This window comes from Xenopus laevis, chromosome 5L, assembly GCF_017654675.1.
Source record: "Xenopus laevis strain J_2021 chromosome 5L, Xenopus_laevis_v10.1, whole genome shotgun sequence".
Lineage (NCBI taxonomy): Eukaryota > Metazoa > Chordata > Amphibia > Anura > Pipidae > Xenopus > Xenopus laevis.
In genome coordinates, this window is record NC_054379.1 from 114,522,128 (window position 1) to 114,539,968 (window position 17,841).

At 37.3% G+C, this 17,841-nt stretch overlaps 1 long non-coding RNA gene across 1 annotated transcript; it reads right to left on the reverse strand.

Moving 5' to 3' along the window:
* Nucleotides 1–4,631: 4,631 nt before the first annotated feature.
* On the reverse strand, nucleotides 4,632–17,148 carry LOC121393795. The gene is made up of 2 exons (XR_005961366.1): nucleotides 16,665–17,148; nucleotides 4,632–4,903 (listed from the first exon to the last, which is right to left on the reverse strand). It is a non-coding gene; the product is annotated as an uncharacterized LOC121393795 (long non-coding RNA).
* Between the last annotated feature and the right edge of the window lie 693 nt (nucleotides 17,149–17,841).

Here is a 17,841-nt window from a genome sequence, read left to right on the forward strand (position 1 = left end):
GTGGTGTTTCACCGCAAAGTGTGGCTTGCACAAACATGATCTGCATGGAAAAGTCATCAACAGGAAGCCTGGTTTGCAACCTCATCACAAACAGCAATGGCTGAGGTACGCAAAACTGCATCTAGACAAGCCAGAGGCCTTTTGAAAAAAGTGCTGTCAGATAAAAAATTAAATCTTTGGCCACAATCATCAAAGGTTTGTTACACATGGTGGATCCATTATGCTTTGTGATTGTGTGGTATCCAGTGGCTCTGGAAACATTGTATCTGTGGAGGGAAGAATGGATTCCTCTAAACAAGAGTAAATTATGCATGCCAGCTAAGAAGATGAAGCTGAGAAGGGAATTTGGCTCAGATGAATCAACCTAAACGTGCCTTCAAATCCACCATAATCAGTTTGAAGAAAAACAAGCTGAAGGTTTTGGAATGGCCCTCACAGTCTTCTTTCTTAAACATGTCCAAGAAGCATCCAGAGTCAGATTGATACAATATAAATTTCTCCACAGAGCGTACCTTACTCCCAACGTTCTAACCAAAATGTCTCCATCACTCATAGACGAGTGCCCTCGATGCCATCAGACACCTGCAAATTTCATTCACATGGCATGGACATGCAACAAGATACAAAGCTTCTGGAGAGAGGACACCCCAATCATAGTCACACCTTTGGTGATGTTACTAAACCAAGTTACAGACCTTGCCCCAACAACAGCTGAAAGAGCACTCATTTCCATTCTCCTTGCATATGCCTGTAAATCCATCACTATAAAATGGAAAGCCCAATTGCCTCCAACCACTTTCTTTTAAGAAAACCAGATTAATCAAGCACTACCTTCATACAAACTTCTTTACACAAGGAGAGGATGTCCTGCTAGACATACATAACCTGTACTGAAAACTACATCATGGCAGTACCAACCTCTCACAGAAGGGTTAAAACCCCCTCCTTTCCTCCCCTCCCCTATACTAAAATCTAAACAGAGCCAAACAAACTAAAAGACACAATGCACAATTGTATGTTTGATTTAAAGTTGTTTATTAGTTTTGGTGTATAAAGAAAAGAGAACCACTGTCATATTATACAAGCAGGTCAAGTAAACGTAGATTGATTTGAACAGCTATTATTGAATATATCATATACCAAATGTACCTTAATGATGAATATGTGAAAGCCTGTACAACAATAATTCTTGCATAGTTTCTTTCAATAAAAAAGTTTGGCCACAAAAAAGAAGGCCCAAAGAGATCTTGGAATTAGAAGTGATGATGTGGAAGGAGTAGCCAAAAATCTCTATGACAAGAATTGAAAGGCTCTGGATATAAAAGTTGTTTACAAGCTGTGATTTGTGCCAAAGTAGGTGTTACAAAATATTCACTTAACAGGGTGCCACATTTTTGCACGTGCCACAATTACTATTTTCTTTGTTCTTCTGTTTTAAATTTGGTAAAATGAAATGTAACTGCATTATCATTTGCAAATATGTACTTTTAAACTTCTGATTCCAGTAGTAGTTATTTCCTACTTTTCACTTAAAAAAATGAACTATATGTGTAATTTAGCAAGAGGAGCCCAATATTTCAACTTTATTGCTGTATCTGTCTAAGTAGTTTTTAAGGAACATGTTTACACTCACATATTAGTAATTATGAGAAGGTATAACATTCCTGTATTTAGCCTATGGAGGATGCTGGTTTCTTTCGGTCACTTCTGCTGGAGGCAGTGACCACAAATTTGTTTATCCCGGGGCATGGTGTATTTTCAGTGGTTGCATGCCCAAGGGTCTTGGTGCTGATTTGTGGTGTCTTGGTAGGTTTCGATGCATGGTGCATTCAAATGTTAATTTCTTCATTGGACTAGCCTTTACATACCAGTAATGAGCAATGACATTGGACCATAATCAGCAAATCTATTACAGGTATGAGATCTTTTATCTGGGCCCATTATCCAAAAAGCTGTAAGTAACTGGAAGGCCATCTCCCAAAGACTCCATTTGAATCAAATAATTACATTTCTTTTTGTAATGATAAAACAGTACCTTGTATTTGATCCTATCTAAGATAAAATGTATCATTATTGGAATCAAAATTGGGTTTAATTAATGTTTAAATGATTTTTAGTAAACATAAGATGTGGAGAAAACTCCACTTGGGGAGTATATACTGTTACTGTATGGGCAGTTAAACATTAAAGCCAGAGTTAACAGGATACAGCTCCATCACCTATCATAAGATATTGAGATACAAATTACGGAAAGACCCCTTGTCCAGAAAAACCCAGGTCTTAAGTATTCTGAATATCAGGTCTCATACCTTTACCCTACACTTAAAACTGCAAAGAATTCTATAAATATCAGAGGACTGAGTACAATTACAGCCCAAAAGGGACTTATTTTCACTTCTTGCTCAAAATGATACTAGGCTTGTAGAAAATGAGATTAATTAAAGGGATAATTGTACTAATACAGATGCACCCCAAGGTGCCAGTACTGATTTAATTGCATGGTGGGAAGGCAATATTAAGGCTAAATCAGGGCTAAACAAAATGGATGAATTTTAGGCTTTGAAAAAAGGCCAACTCCAGTAATGCACTTATATCTGTTTGCTATCTGTCCTCATCACAAGTGCCCCCACCGTTTGGACTCAACAGCAAGATCCTAGAAGAGATCTTATCACCGGTGATTGCCCTTGCTCATATGTCAGTAAGTTATGTTCTCTTTTTACACTTTAACATGATTAGTTGGAAAGACTTTTGTGATTAGAGCCACACAGTGGAAATGGTTGGCTGCTGAGCACAATGTCACTGACTTGTGATCAGTGAATTTGACTCTTCTTTGCTCATTACATATGAAGAATGTTATGGAGGATGCAAATGCTAAAGCACTACATTCTTTGGGTTTGTACGTCACACAAGGATTCCCATCTCCATCATGTGTAAATGCTTCTTGGGAATGTGCTGCTGAAATGTAATGAAGCTGCTTAACACATAGCAAAATCCCTGCTTATAATAACACACTTATACTCCGACAAATTACTGGCAATTTGAAAGAGCATAACCGATTAAATGGAACCAGGCCTAGCATATTCTCTCTATACAGTGGGACACAATTCTAAATATCATTTTGGACAGTAAGAAAAATGGCCAAGATGTCACTAAATTGCCGGGGAAAAAATAAAAAATATAATTATTATTTTTGCAGCCATGTACCCCAAAAAAAGGCCAGGATCCAAGAACTGGTTAGACATATCTTAAGGAAGACCAGATACAGCCCATTAATTACAGGAATGGTATCTGTTATCCAGAATGCTTTGGACCTGGGGTTTTCTAGATAACGGATCTTTCCGTAATTTGGATCTTCAAACTTGCATTTTAGTGGATTTAACTAGATATACTGTGCTAATCTGAAAAGCATGTCAGATGATTTATTTGAAGATCAGGTTCAGGGGCATAACTACAGAGGAAGCAGACCCTGCGGCTGCAGGGTGCCCGGGAGGTATAGGGGCCCCATGAGGCCCAAATAAAGAGAAAATCCAACATATATATTGGTAAAACAGGACAACCTCTGGATATGTTTGGGGCCCGAAAATAAATTTGCTGTGGGGCCCATTAATATCTAGTTACACCACTGATCAGGTGTATAAAAGTAATACAAACATGAGGGCAATGTGTGGGGCTTCTTGAAGAGTCAAGTTATTGAATTGACTAGGATGCCGTGTACTGGAAGTGGTTTTCACATTGAGGGTTGGACCATTTCAGTATAATATGGTGTGATTTTAAGATTTGTGTTATTTGTTTACCTCTTGAAGTCTACATTGCAAAAACGCATTGCTCCATTTACATATAATGTCATCTTCTCCATCTGCTGCCTGAACTCTACTTTGTGAAACGGACTGTCCCTCTCAGCTCTGATATAGTTAAGTGTGTTTTTTCCCCTTACTGTTAATGAATAAAGCCTAAAAATAACATGAAAGGGGCCAGCAGGTTACTCCCAGTTTTCATGTAATGCTGTTTGATGTAGCTCTCGAGATGGAGCAATGGGCAGCGTGCAGTACCACACATCAGAGGCGCTTTCTGGCTGATCTGCTGCTTTCGCAGTGGAGGCGTCTCTGCTGGAAAGAAAAGGAAGTCGCATTGTTTTTCCTGAGATTAATGTTGGTATTAGAGTAATTGGAACAAGCGGGAACATGATGTGTATCCTCAACCCTGTTTTTGCAGATGCCTCCGTCATTACACCTGGTTAGACCAGGTTTTTGCAACCTGTGTGGCCTCTCTGCAGCAACATCTATGATTCATGTGCCAAAAAAAAAAAAGAAAAAATCTAAAGTGAGTTGTTCATGCCTGCTCGGTTTGATGGCAATCAGACTGTTCTCCCACATGTGGGCCATGCGCCTAACCTTTACTGAAGCGTTGCAGGAATAAAGAATACGCTTTCATTTCACACATACAGTTTAATGCTACCTTTAGAATGTTTCCTCTGATATCACATGCTCGCCATCCCCTATTGAACATAGTAGAGCAGACTTAGATCTAAGCAGGATGGAATGCGCCTTTTAATTCTCGGAGATAACAGGCTGAGAAAGGAGGAGAGGCTTTTATTTTGTAAGAGCAAAATGTACTTCTGTAACACTTCAAGCTGGGATACACTCCTCATTTTCAATTTATTTTTTTTCCCCACAATTCACAGAAAAAGATTTTATTATATGATTTTTTGTTGTAAGGAGAATGTCTGCTGCTTGCATGGTGCCGTTTGATTGGACTTGCTTCCCACAGAGAGACAGAGAGTAAATAGCCGAATGCCTGTTTGGCCAGATGTAGATAACAGGGTTGTCACACGCAGGAAGATTGTCCTATACAGGGCTAATTGGTCTCCATGTACTTGATGCTCTGCTCCTTACTGGCACGATGGCTGAACGTTAAAAAGAAACAAGGTTTATACATTAAATTGATATTATCCATACGTGCTTATATTATTTTACAGAAGCAGACGGTCACGTGAGATTCTATTCGTAAAATATTGTGGCTGTTGAACTAAATACAGTAACTGTTTCTGGTTTGTTATGCTATTATTTTAAGTGATGATGATTACTACTGGTAAAGGATCCATTATCCGGAAACCCGATATTCAGAAAGTTCCAAATTATAGGAAGGTCGTCTCCCGCTGACTCCATTATATACAAATAATACAATTTTTTAAAAATGATTTCCTTTTTCTCTGTAATAATAAAACAATATATTGTACTTGATCCCAACTAATATATAATGAAATGAATCCTTATTGGAAGCAAAACTAGCCTATTGGGTTTATTTAATGTTTACATGATTTTCTAGTAGACTTAAGCAAATTATGGAAAGATCCGTTATCTGGAAATATCACAGGTCCGCAGCATTCTCGATAACAAGTCCCATACCTGTATTTCCTTTTTTTCTGTAATATTAAACAGTACCTTGTACTTGAGCACCTCTACTAGAAATGTAATCATTATAGGTGGGGAAAACAATCCTATTATGTTTATTTTTTATGATTTTTAAGGTATGAAGTTCCAAATTACAGATAGGTCCCTTATCTGGAAACCCCAGGTCCTGAGCATTCTAGATAACAGGTCCCATACCTGTATCTAAAAACAACCTCCTTTACATTATAGAATGATGACAATATTGTACACAGGAGAACATGTTAAGAAAATGAAAATACATACATGGAACCTGAATGGAGAGAGGCAGAATGCAATGGGAAAAAAAGTAAAACAAAATAATAGAGACCAATTATTCCAGCAGAACGTTCCCTTTCTGCGTGCTTCTGTTATAACTGGGAATAATCATATTGTATGCCTCAATTCAATAAATCTGAAAATTTTCCTTATACAACAACAGCAACAGCACCCTTAATGGATGTACATGTGTAAATATGTGTAAATATGTGTGTGTGTATATATATATATATATATATATATATATATATATATATATATATATATATATATATATATATATATAACAAACAAGGGAAAGTTGTGCTCACCACTAGTTTTTAAAATCATTAGGCGGGGGTGCAATGAGGGTGTGACCACAAAATACATATAGACAAATGTGGTCACACCCTCATTGCACCCCCGCCTAATGATTTTAAAAACTAGTGGTGAGCACAACTTTCCCTTGTTTGTTATAGTTATACAGAAGCAGTGACCAGCTCCATGTTGTAGCTCCCACCCTCTCCAACTATAGTCATGTGATCCCACTGGTGTCTAATAAAAGGGCAGCCAAGTTTGGGAGTTTTACTTTGAAAGCAGCTAGTAAGTTGCAGGTAAAACGTATTCGTCCCTTCTATAAAATGTATAATTAAACCATAGAATTCTTAATGAATCAGATGAAAATTGAGCATAGGACTGGCCAGATATGGGAAGACTTTGACGTAGTTGGCCAGCTTAAATATATTGCAATATATGGACAAACAATCCCTGTTTTGTTTAAAGGGTAAGGCATTTTTCAGTAACAGTATGCACAAAATGTCTCTGTCTTAAATATATTGATAATGGGTTGAGTGCAGAGGAATCTTGTATTTGTCTATATATATATATATATATATATATATATATATATATATATATATATATATATATATATATATATATATATATTCCTACTAAACTATAATAAAAGGACAATGGAATTCCTGAAGGTGTCTGGTTGGGCTTCTTGCGCACAAGCTATTTTGCATAAGTTATTCTTCATAGCTCAGTTTATCTGTTATTGGTTTTCTACATTAAATTGTCTTCCTGTGTCTGCCTTACTTATCTGTGCATAAATTTGGGGCAGATTTAGACCATGTACCGACTAAATGACTCCCTTATTTTTTTAATTCTAAACCTTGCCACTAGGTGTCTCTCTTGACTTGCAAATTCCGCACTAGGGGGGACAAGGTTTTCCACACATAATTGATAAGAAACACATATTTTGCCAAGCAAATAAGTAGGTTGAAAAAAAAGAGAGTGGAGTAGGCTGTCAATGACAGACCTTTGGTGACACAATTATGGCAGATTGTCAGTTATAGTTATCAGCACAGCCAATCCTGTTTGAAATTCCCAGACGTTTTGTTTATTAAACTGAGCTGTGATACAAAATATTAAAAATGAAATAAATGACATTCTAAGCCAGCAAAAATAAGTTTGTCTGATTTTAGGAGCAAATAGACGACTTACCCCATTGAAACGTAGATAAATCGCTCTAATTTGTTCTATACAAAGTAATATATTATGGTCATGATGTCTGTTTTCTGAGATTAACTATTTCCTGCTGGGAAACTTGGTTTAAACTGCTAAACCAATAGGTATTGTAATAGCAGAGAGGATTTTTGATCTAAACCAGGATTCCACACGGGGAGACTGCAGACAGATTCAAATAAACCTTTAGTATGATGCAGATAGCAGAATTCTAAGACAGTTTGCAATTTAGTTTTCATGTATTCTTTTTTTAATGTTTCTTCATATATTTAAATTTTTTGTTCTTCAACAGTTAGACTTGGAATTTAAACCTGGCTGTTATGGGTTAATTGCCCTAGCAACCCAGAGTGCAGTTTTGAAATTGAAAGAGAAGATGAATAGTATAGGTCCTGAAAAAAAGCAATAACAATAAGAATAAAACTCAAGCAAACAGATATAGTTTTCATCTGCCGGCTGAAAAAAGCCATAATAGAAAGGCAAATAATTAGAAAATAAATAGCATTAAAAAATAAATAATGAAGACCACCTGTAAAGTTGCTGATAATAACATGCTAAAAGTTAATGCAACAGTGAATTCCCCTTTAATGAAAATTGATAGCTACTTGGAGAGCATAAATAAATAACTGAAAGTGCAATCTTTGCCGGCATCAGCTTATGATTTGAGTAAACTAAAGTATTTATTAGGCCAAAAAATAAAATAATTTTCTGTAGCAAACATTCTATTCTAGGAGTTTAATTTAACAAGCCCAACTTAATGATCAGACGTTTGTATTTACAGTAAGGTAAATAGATAAATCTCATTATTATATACACATTGTTACTAGCCATATTATTATGGAGGACTTATGAGCACCATCATGCAGCAGTACACAAGGAGAGTAAGAAGTGTAAGATCTTTTTGCTTTGTTTGGATCTTCATATCATGTAAACATTAAATAAACCCAATAGGCTGGTTTTGCTTCCAATAAGGATTAATTATATCTGAGTTTGGATCAAGCACAAGGTGCTGTTTTATTATTACAGAAAAAAAGGAAATCATTTTTAAAAATCTGGATTATTTGGATAAAAAGGAGTCTATGGGAGACAGACTTTCCCTAATGCAGCTTTCTGCATAATGGGTTTCTGTATAATGGATCCCATACCTGTACTTGAAAAAATATGCAACCCTTCCCATTTTAATGTAGGCAGTTCTGTAGTATTTATATGGGTATACTCTTTTAGTTCTCATGCAGCTAACCTCTGGATTGACTACCTACATTTGAACTGATTTACTCTAACAACCTCATTTACAAAGGCGGGGGTAATGTGCAAATGTGCATAGGTTTTATCCTACGGTACAGCTCTTTGTGCTCCTAGAGTGGTATGTAAAACATTGTAGAAAACCTTGCTGGAGCCATAGACAGTTACTAAGTACATTTAGATTGTAAACTCTACGGGACAGGGACCGACAACCTCTTGTCTCCTTTACACTAAGCTCGTAATCTTTATTGTAACTGTACTTTGTATTTATTAATGTACTTTGTACTTGTTTGTATTTATTATTGTAATGACCACTGCTTGTTCTGCTAATTTATTGTTCTGCTGTACACTGCTTTATTCTCAAGTAGAGCTATATAAATATAAATATACATACATACAAGTACAGGGCAGCCTAGCAGCCAGTATCACTGTGCTATTCATCATATAGGGAAACCACAGGCTTTGTCCTAAGGGTAACTGCTCTAAGCAAGGGCAGTATAAGGTGCTGTTCTGCACCTCTTAGTACTTTTTAAATTGGGTCTGGGGAAGTGATAAATAAACCCTTAATACTGTCATTGTTTGGATCCTACCTCAGGAATATAGCCCTGTGTGAGTGTCTAGTTGTTGCAAATACCACCAATATGCATGTACAATAATAGCCATACAATGCTGAAACAATTGTTGAGGGTCTATGTGTAGGAATATTTTGGGAAAAATTACTGTAAATAATCATATTTTTATATTTAGAATGAAAAGGACCTCTCAATGTACAAGGGTCCTACTGAGTGTGCACCTGCTGCAGCTTTGCCCCCTTATAAGACATATATTTAGTTTGCAACAGCTGGAGGGCTGTAAGTCTGATATGACAGAAGAAGAATTTAAGCGGTGACTGGTATGAAACTCAATCTATGGCCTGTGGCTTCACAGATGTTATATATAATATAATACAGGTAGATTCTAACCTCTCCAAACATTATTTACATTAGTTCAGGGTTAAGCCTGTTTCTGCAGACATAATTTACACCAAGGGAAATGTATACATTTTACAGAGCGTCCTATTCACTACCATGCATGCAATTATAAAGTACAGTAAATATCTCACTTGTCTTACTTCTCTCTCTTTTCAATCTCTGTTTTATCTTCTATCTATTTACAATTTTTGCAAATGTATTTTTTTTTAACATGGTAACGCTGGCTGGGCAAAAGATCAGCACAACAGTAATTAGACCCCAGAATCATAACATCCTTACTTACACCCCCAACTATATGGAATGGCCTTTAGGTGGCACTGCTGTCTGCATATGCTAAGGATTACAGCTAAAAAAAAGTCTCAGTAGCTTCCAAACATTGCTAAAATTTAGCATCGACGATGTTTTATAAGCTTCCCTTCAACCCAAGAGTGTGCACCATATAAACAGTAGAATATAAAGTGTAGTAGAGAAATATGCAACAATGCAAGAGTCACACATAATCTTGTAGCATTCTGAAAACATATTGCTGCCATGGGACATTTGACATGTAAGGGTGGAATGATATTATTTAAGAAAAATTCTGATATTAGCATCAATGTTTAAAGGTAATTTAGCCAAAACTCAAAGTCTAAGTCTAATTGAGAGAAGGGCCTTTATATTATGCAGAGCCACTGCTAATGATAAATTATCACATTTTAAGGAGCGATGGCACCATCCTGTGCAAACTTTGCTTTATTTATGCTTTATTATGTTTTATTTATGCTTTATTATGCTTTATTTTTGCTTTATTAATCAAACAAAAAACTTTATAGTTTGAAAGATCCTCAGTGATACTGCCAGTACCCAGTAATTGTACACATCTGAAACCAAGCATGTATAGGAATATGGGATCCCATGCTATTTTTGACCATTACAATCTTATACAGTTAAAGAGAGAGTAATTGCATATTCCTATGTCCCACCCATGTGCCACCCCTTACATCATAGGAGCTATTTGCCCACAAATATATTCAGTTCCTTAAGATGCATGAATTATTGCACTTCCAGTATCTGGCGCAAGTTTTTTGGCCTGCAGTTCAAGTACATGCCCAATTATTTATTTATTTATTTTTTGGTTTTTGGCCATATAAATGAAAAATGTATCAATTTGGTTGCACCTGAAATTTGTGGAATAGCCCCTAGTGTGAAACAGGTGCACATGTGAGTGTCAACTGAAAATCACTAGTGAAAAAATGGCACAACTTCCCCCGTGATATTTGCTTGTATTTAGGGAGATCCAGAGACTATAATTTGCTTTTCTAACTAATTTGCTTTTCTAATCAGTGTGTCAGACAAGTCACAGGCTGTGTGTATGTAATTGATCACAAGGACCATGCAGTATATGTAAGGATAGCAGTTCTTGTTCTAGGGACCATCTGCTGGTTTACCCCCTACCCACTAACTGGCTCCGGCATGGACAGCTAGCTGACTTCTTGCAGATGTGCTCTGTGAGATCCAGAACAGGTGTTAAAGGGGTGGTTCATCTTAAGTTAACTTTCAGTATGTTATAGGATGGCAACTTTTCAATTGGTCATTTTTTTTTTTTAAATTTTTAATTCTTCTTCTGAATCTTTTCAGCTTTCAAATGGGGGTCACTGAACCCATCTAAAAACAAGTGCTTTGCAAGACTACACGTTTATTGTTATTGCTACTTCGTATTACTCAGCTTTTTAGTCAGGCCCTCTCCTATTCATATTCCAGTGTCTTATTCAAACCAGTGCATGGTTGCTAAGGTAATTTGAACCCTAGCAACCAGATTGCTGAAACTGCTAACTGGAAAGCTGCTGAATAAAAAGCCATACAACTCATAAACCACAATTAATAAAAAACGAAAATCAATTGCAAATTGTCTTACTGCAAACGTAAAATTACGCTAAGCGATGGGCTAAAAAATCCAAATACCTCGAAAGCCTCCAAGAGTTTGAGATTTTCAGACAATGCCTAGTGAAAAAAAATCCGAAAACATCTAAAAGTCTGAATCGATTTAAAATGGTCCAATATAATCAGCGCAGCTCCCAACTTTTACCAGGTGAAGATTTGTATAAATGTTGTTCGTGGCTTTTACACTTAATAAATCTAAAATTTTTGTAGCCTTTTTTTTAAAAATAAAGTGCTAGAGAACTGAGGAGAGCAAAATCAGAAAATCCTTGCATCAGGACCATACCTTATCTTTGCACCTTGTACTGGATTAAACATTTGCCATTAGATGCAGAACATAGCACATAACATCTGAATCATATGTAAGGTAGAAGGTGGTAGACAGTTGAATGTGTTACACCTACTTGCCACCCTCAGCCCACCCTCATGTATACAGAATTGCCACACTCAGACAGCACTGCATTCATGGGGGAGCATATACCCTTGCTCTTCATTTTGGAGTACAAATGCCCGCTCCTCTTGGGACTCACCCATGGGCACAGTGCAAGGTGCAAAACACTTGCACCTGTTTTTTGTACTTATCATCCTGCCTCCTCTGTGATGCATGATCCCTAAAGACTACATGTCTGGTGTTCATCATCAATTAACACTATTTTATTAAACAGTTATTGCCTTTCAGTAGACTGGATTGGAATAACATTGTTACTGGCACTTGTTGTAATGTCTGCACATTACCACTCAGGAGCATTTTCTAGCAATTGGCAAATTTGCACCTATGCAGTAACCCAAGGCAACCAATGACACTATTGCAATCATTGTTCTACATGCAGATAGCTGAACAAAGGTAAACAAAGGTAGTCATAGATTTGTTGATATGGGTTACTGCCCAAGTTCATTTACGAATACAAGCCTAAAGTGATCCACTGAAATACCAGTGCAGGGTCATACTTATGCTATGAGTCGTGGGAGATTTGGCAAAAATGACTCTAATTTGTAACCATACAAATAAATAATGCACAAGTTGTGGTGGGTGCTGTTCAGCTGATCTTACTGTTACATTGGAATTCTGGGGAAAAACTGCACTGAAGGGAAAAAAATTCTCAATTTGTGTTCAAAGTTTGCACTGCATTGGTAGCCTTACTGTATTTAGATTTCCTGGCAACTACACAGAGTTCTTGTATTATATCATCATATTTATATTATTTACCACTTACTCATTAAATGGGAAATTTGGCCTTATAAGGAGAAAACCTGGTTATCATTGCCACAGCAGCTCATGTCAGTCATTGTTTAAAGATGGAGATTCATTTTCCTGATGGGGATACCATTTAGATGCTCTTCAAAAAGCAGTTCTCAACCTGAAGGACTGAAGGTTGTATTACAATGCAGAACCTTTTGTTGTTTGTGCCCCTATTTAAAAAATGCTCTATATATATCATATGATCTAATCCAATTAATTTTAAGACAAAAATTCTCATATTTTAATTATTTCCTTTTTCTCTGTAAAAATTAAACAGTATCTGTTGGTGGCAAAATTTTCCTATGGGCCTTGGGTGTGTTTATGCTGTAATGATCTCTTATTGTATATTGATGACATGTTATATAACTATTGTTTGTGATTTACTGCACCAGTGGAGCTTACAATCTAAGTACCTATCACACTGACACGCTAGGGACAATATTATCAGGGATCAGTTAACTGGCCTGTATGTTTTTAAATTTACAGTGTAGGACTAGACCAGAGTTCCCAGAGGAAACCCACATAGATACAGCGATATCATACAGGCTCCATGCCATGCTGAGTGACATGCAATTCACATTTAAGCCCAATGATGCCAATGGCACTTTGCCAATTCATTTGGTCACCCAGACTGCTGACCACTCTTTCTGTATAGCAGTGACTACTTTCTGCCTTGTCTTGTTATCCCTGCCTGAGTTTCACTAAAGTATTCCTGTTTGCCAAATACTTGCCTGTTTCCAGGTCAGCCTCCTCATTGGTCCTAACCCTTTAAGAGACCAGAGGCCTTGTATTTTCTCACTTTAGAATAAGGCATCCAATCCTTTCTCGAAGCTGTCCAATTAATCTTCCAGCAGAACAACTTCTGGGATAGTACCGTAATTACTTTTTTCCCCCTATTTTCCCTGCAAACTTACTGCCTTTTACAAGGTTAAATCAATTTCTGCTGTAGGCAGACTTATACAGCCTGCTTAGCTTTGGAACTATTCAGGTACCCCCATACTGTGCATTGAAGTCAATGGCCATTTTTTCATGGCATATCTATGTGTATCATTGTGTATTTTGCTTATCCCTAGCCTCATTTACTAATAAGGAAGAGTGCACAAAAATCCACTGCAGTTTTCTGTTTTTATTTCATAAAGCAGCACCTTTTCACAAAATTAGAGAATAATTGCATCAGCATGTAAGCTATGTAATATCCCTTGCCCAAAATTGTACTTATTATAAATAATATACAATTTGCACTAAAATAATCTTAGTATTCACATTTGTGGGCCCTAGACTTACACTAACATGCCCTTTAATTTGGCAAAAAAAATTGAGCCCTTGACAGTTGAGCCCTTTACTTGCTACATGGCCAGTGGCATTTATGTAGTACAGGGTTCTTTTGTCCCCCTGTGTTACACAATGGGCTTTTCCATTAATAGCTAAAATTGGTACCTTGGCACCAGAAGCAAGAAAACGTAATGCCTAATGCATGACATACTAACACCCTCCAACTTGTTAGGGTCCTTTGCCCCCAAGAGTCTCTCCCCGTTAATAGTAAATGTAGCCTAATGGCTTCGAAACTAGAGGCAGTGAAAATCCGCAGTACAAATTCTGAATACTGAAATATTTTGGGTGAAATTCATGAAAGTTTTCCATAACACAAACAAACTTTCCATGTCAATAGCATTATGTTTCTTTACTAGACATCAGACCCTGTATTTCTTATTCTTTAAAGCAAAGAAAATTCTATATCCAAGGTTAGTAATTGTATTAAAAGGAAAAGTGAAGGCTGATTTTCTTGCCTCATCCACATACTATTCATCTTGATGTCTAAGAGCCCAAATCAAGTGGGAAAAGTTCAGCATTTCTTATAGTAAGACTTTTCCTTTCTTGTTGCACATTATGACTTTGAGATGTATCACACTGGATCTTATCTGACACAATACTAATGCTTTGCTCACATCTCATACTCTGGCTTTATTATTATCACTTAGGTAATGTAATAAAAGCTACGACAAAAAAACATTACCTTGCTTTGACTAAAGAGTGCAACGACGTGATAGAATGAAAAAACAGGAAAGTGAAATGGATTGATATAGACACAGAAAGGATAATAGAAATTAGATTGAAAGTTTATTCTTTTCACAGTTGTTAAGAATGACCTCAGGCTATCAATTATACTTGCTCATATACAGTAGAAATTAGTTTTTAATTCCTACATTAGTTTTGCAAAATTTGTAATTTTCTACCAGTCACCCAGATATTCCAATAAAATGTATGTAGATGAATTTGGTAGCATATAAGGTTCAATTGTGGGGTTGCACACACAGGATTTATCTCTGTGTAAAATCATTTAACCATAGACATACTGTACATTTGTTGGTTGATATATCTACATCTCTCTCACTTTCTGCTCCCATGCCTTGTTTTACTCTGTTTCTTTCTATTGCCCATCAATCACTCATAATCTCACATTAGTCGCCCATTAGCTCTCCCCCTTTCTTTCCTTTTCCTGCCATTCCCTTTATTTCCCATGCTCACCCCCACACAATCATTTTCCCTTCCATGTTCCATCTTATTCTCTCTTTTTCCCCTTCTTAATCTTAATGGGGTTACTTACCTTTCAAACAATTCTATTAGTTCAGTTGTTTTCAGATAGTTCACCAGACTTTTTCAATGACGTTCTATTTTCTATTTGTTAATGTTTTTTTTTCTAATATTGAACTGAATTGAAGTTAAAATTTTCACCTTCTATGTCATTCTATAGCAGCACTGGTGGGAGGGGGGTCACTGACTCTGCAAACTGCTCTAAATTGATACATTAGTTCATACATTTCTGATCTTCGGCCCGTCTTAGCAAAATCCCTTTGTTTCATTAAAGACAGCTTATGTAATTGATTGATAATTTACTGTTATTGCTAATATACCACAGATGCTGCTGGGCAGGGGTGATCCTAGCCATTCTGCCGCCTGAGGTGGCCTTCCTTTTGCCGCCCCCCATGTCACTCACCTTTTCAGCTCTGGAGGGGGTCAGGGGTGGTCCACTTCGCTAGTGCAGGGAGCGCAATTGTGCTCTCTGAACTAGAAGAACCGAATTTTCGGGTTGAAAAACTGAAATTCGGCTCTTAGTTACCAGGAGCGGCATTTTTGCCGCCCCCGGCAGCCAGGGGGGCGCTGAAGCCTATGGCGAGTGTCTCAACTCGCCTCATTGGTAGATTGGCCCTGCTGCTGAGAAATGTATCAACTAATGTAGCAAATTCTAACAGTTCTGCACCTGCATTACTGAGCTGCCAGACATGAGCATTCAACTTTAAACTGCAATTCTGGAAAAACAGTAAAAAAATAAAACATGGAAAGTAATTGAAACAAATCTTGATTTCTGGTGATCCGAAAACAACTGAACAGAAAAAAGTTTTTGGAAGGTGAACAACCCCTATAATTATATCTAGGTATTTCATACATAAATGATTTACACATGTATAGTAACTAATGTAATAAAGGGCAGGCAGTAAATATGTAATAAAAGGCAGTAACCCATAGCAACCAATATGATTTCTGCTTTTAAGCAGGTGGTCAGTAAGTGCTAACTGCTAATTGGTTGCTATGGGTTACTGCTCCTGGGCAAACTTAGTGCCTTTTATTACATAACCAACCCCCTTCAGGTAATGATACAAGGCCTAAAATTGTATAGGTTCAAGAGCAAATGAGTCCAGTGTTGTAACCTACTCCAGGTCATGATTGTGAGTACAGTCATGCTTATTTTGCCATTGCAACCCCACCCTTTCTCTCCTGTGGTGAGCCTCTCATTTCTGCTGGGGGCATTTCCTGTTCTGACATGTGATTCAGTATTGATGTACAGCATATACATGACAAACAGCATATTTATGACTTCAAATAGAATATGCCCAGAATAATTGAATGCAAATGGAACGAGGCAAATGTGCTCATAAAAAACATAACATCAACATATTTTTTTACAATATTAAAAAGTTATAATGCAAAAATAAAAATGTTCCAAGCAACGATGGCCTACTAACCTGTACAGTACAGGTGATATGCATTTATTAGTTAATGGGCTTAAAGTGTCAGCGGGTTCACCTTTAAATCCTTTGTTTGCTCTTCTGAAGGTGTGGGGAACCACAGAGAAATGTTTACACAATCAAAGTTTAATAACCGTAAGTTAGCAGTGTAGATTGTTCCAAAGGTTTCTGCTTCTGTTAATCCATAAGGTGCTGGTGATGTTAAACAGAAGGAGGAGACATTTTAGAAAATGTGACACTACAACAAAATGACTATAATCCCCATGAATGGGACTATAGGGGTCATTAATGAACACAGTACAGTGGGATTGCTCTAAAATGGATGTAAAAGTTACTTGCGTGCAATTCCATATAGTTGCACAAATATCCACAGTGTTCAACCTGTCTCTTATGCTGAATTGTGTTAGACACTCTGTAAATCGCACTAGTTCCTAGGTTTCCACAGCAGGGCTCGTTAATAAGTGCAGCAAACTTTTGCCAAAAGAAGGAGACAAAACAGTGGAAATGACACAATCCTGACTGCAAATGTTAACTGCAACTGTGTCTACTACACACACTCAAACTTGTTTATTCATTCGGGAGTCGGAGCCTTCCATTTTTATCCCTTAGGGCAGAGACACATGGTTAGATTCAGGGAGATTAGTCGCCCGGCAACAAATCTCCTCTTCTTTTGGGGCGACTAATCTTCCCGAACTGCTTGCCCCTGCCTTCCTACCGGCTAGAATGTAAATCGCTGGCGGGATGGCACTTTGTGCGCTTCATTTTCCGAAGTCATCTGAAGTTTCCTTGTGAGGCAACTTCGGCGACTTTGGAAAACGAAGTGCTGCTAGTGCCATCCGACCGGTGCTTTACATTCTAGCTGCCGGGAAGGCAGGGAAAGGCAGTTCGGGGAGATTAATCGCCCCAAAGAAGAGGAGATTTGTCACCGGGTGACTAATCTCCCCAAATCTGACTGTGTGTCTCTGCCCTTACAGAGCATTTGTTTTTAGATGGGGTGGGGGTCAATGACCCCATATGAAAGCTGGAAAGAGTTAGAAGAAGAGGGCAAATGTGTTTACAAATGTGTAAATGTGAACCACCCCTTTAATTAAGAGCAGTGAGCAAGGCTGAAGGACAGTGGTTTGCAGTGCAGGACTTAAAATGCAGCTCATTGATAATAACTGGATCTGCTTCATTTTGAAGGAGAGAAGTGAAATGATTGCATTATGGCACTTTTCATCTGAAAGGAAATTTAA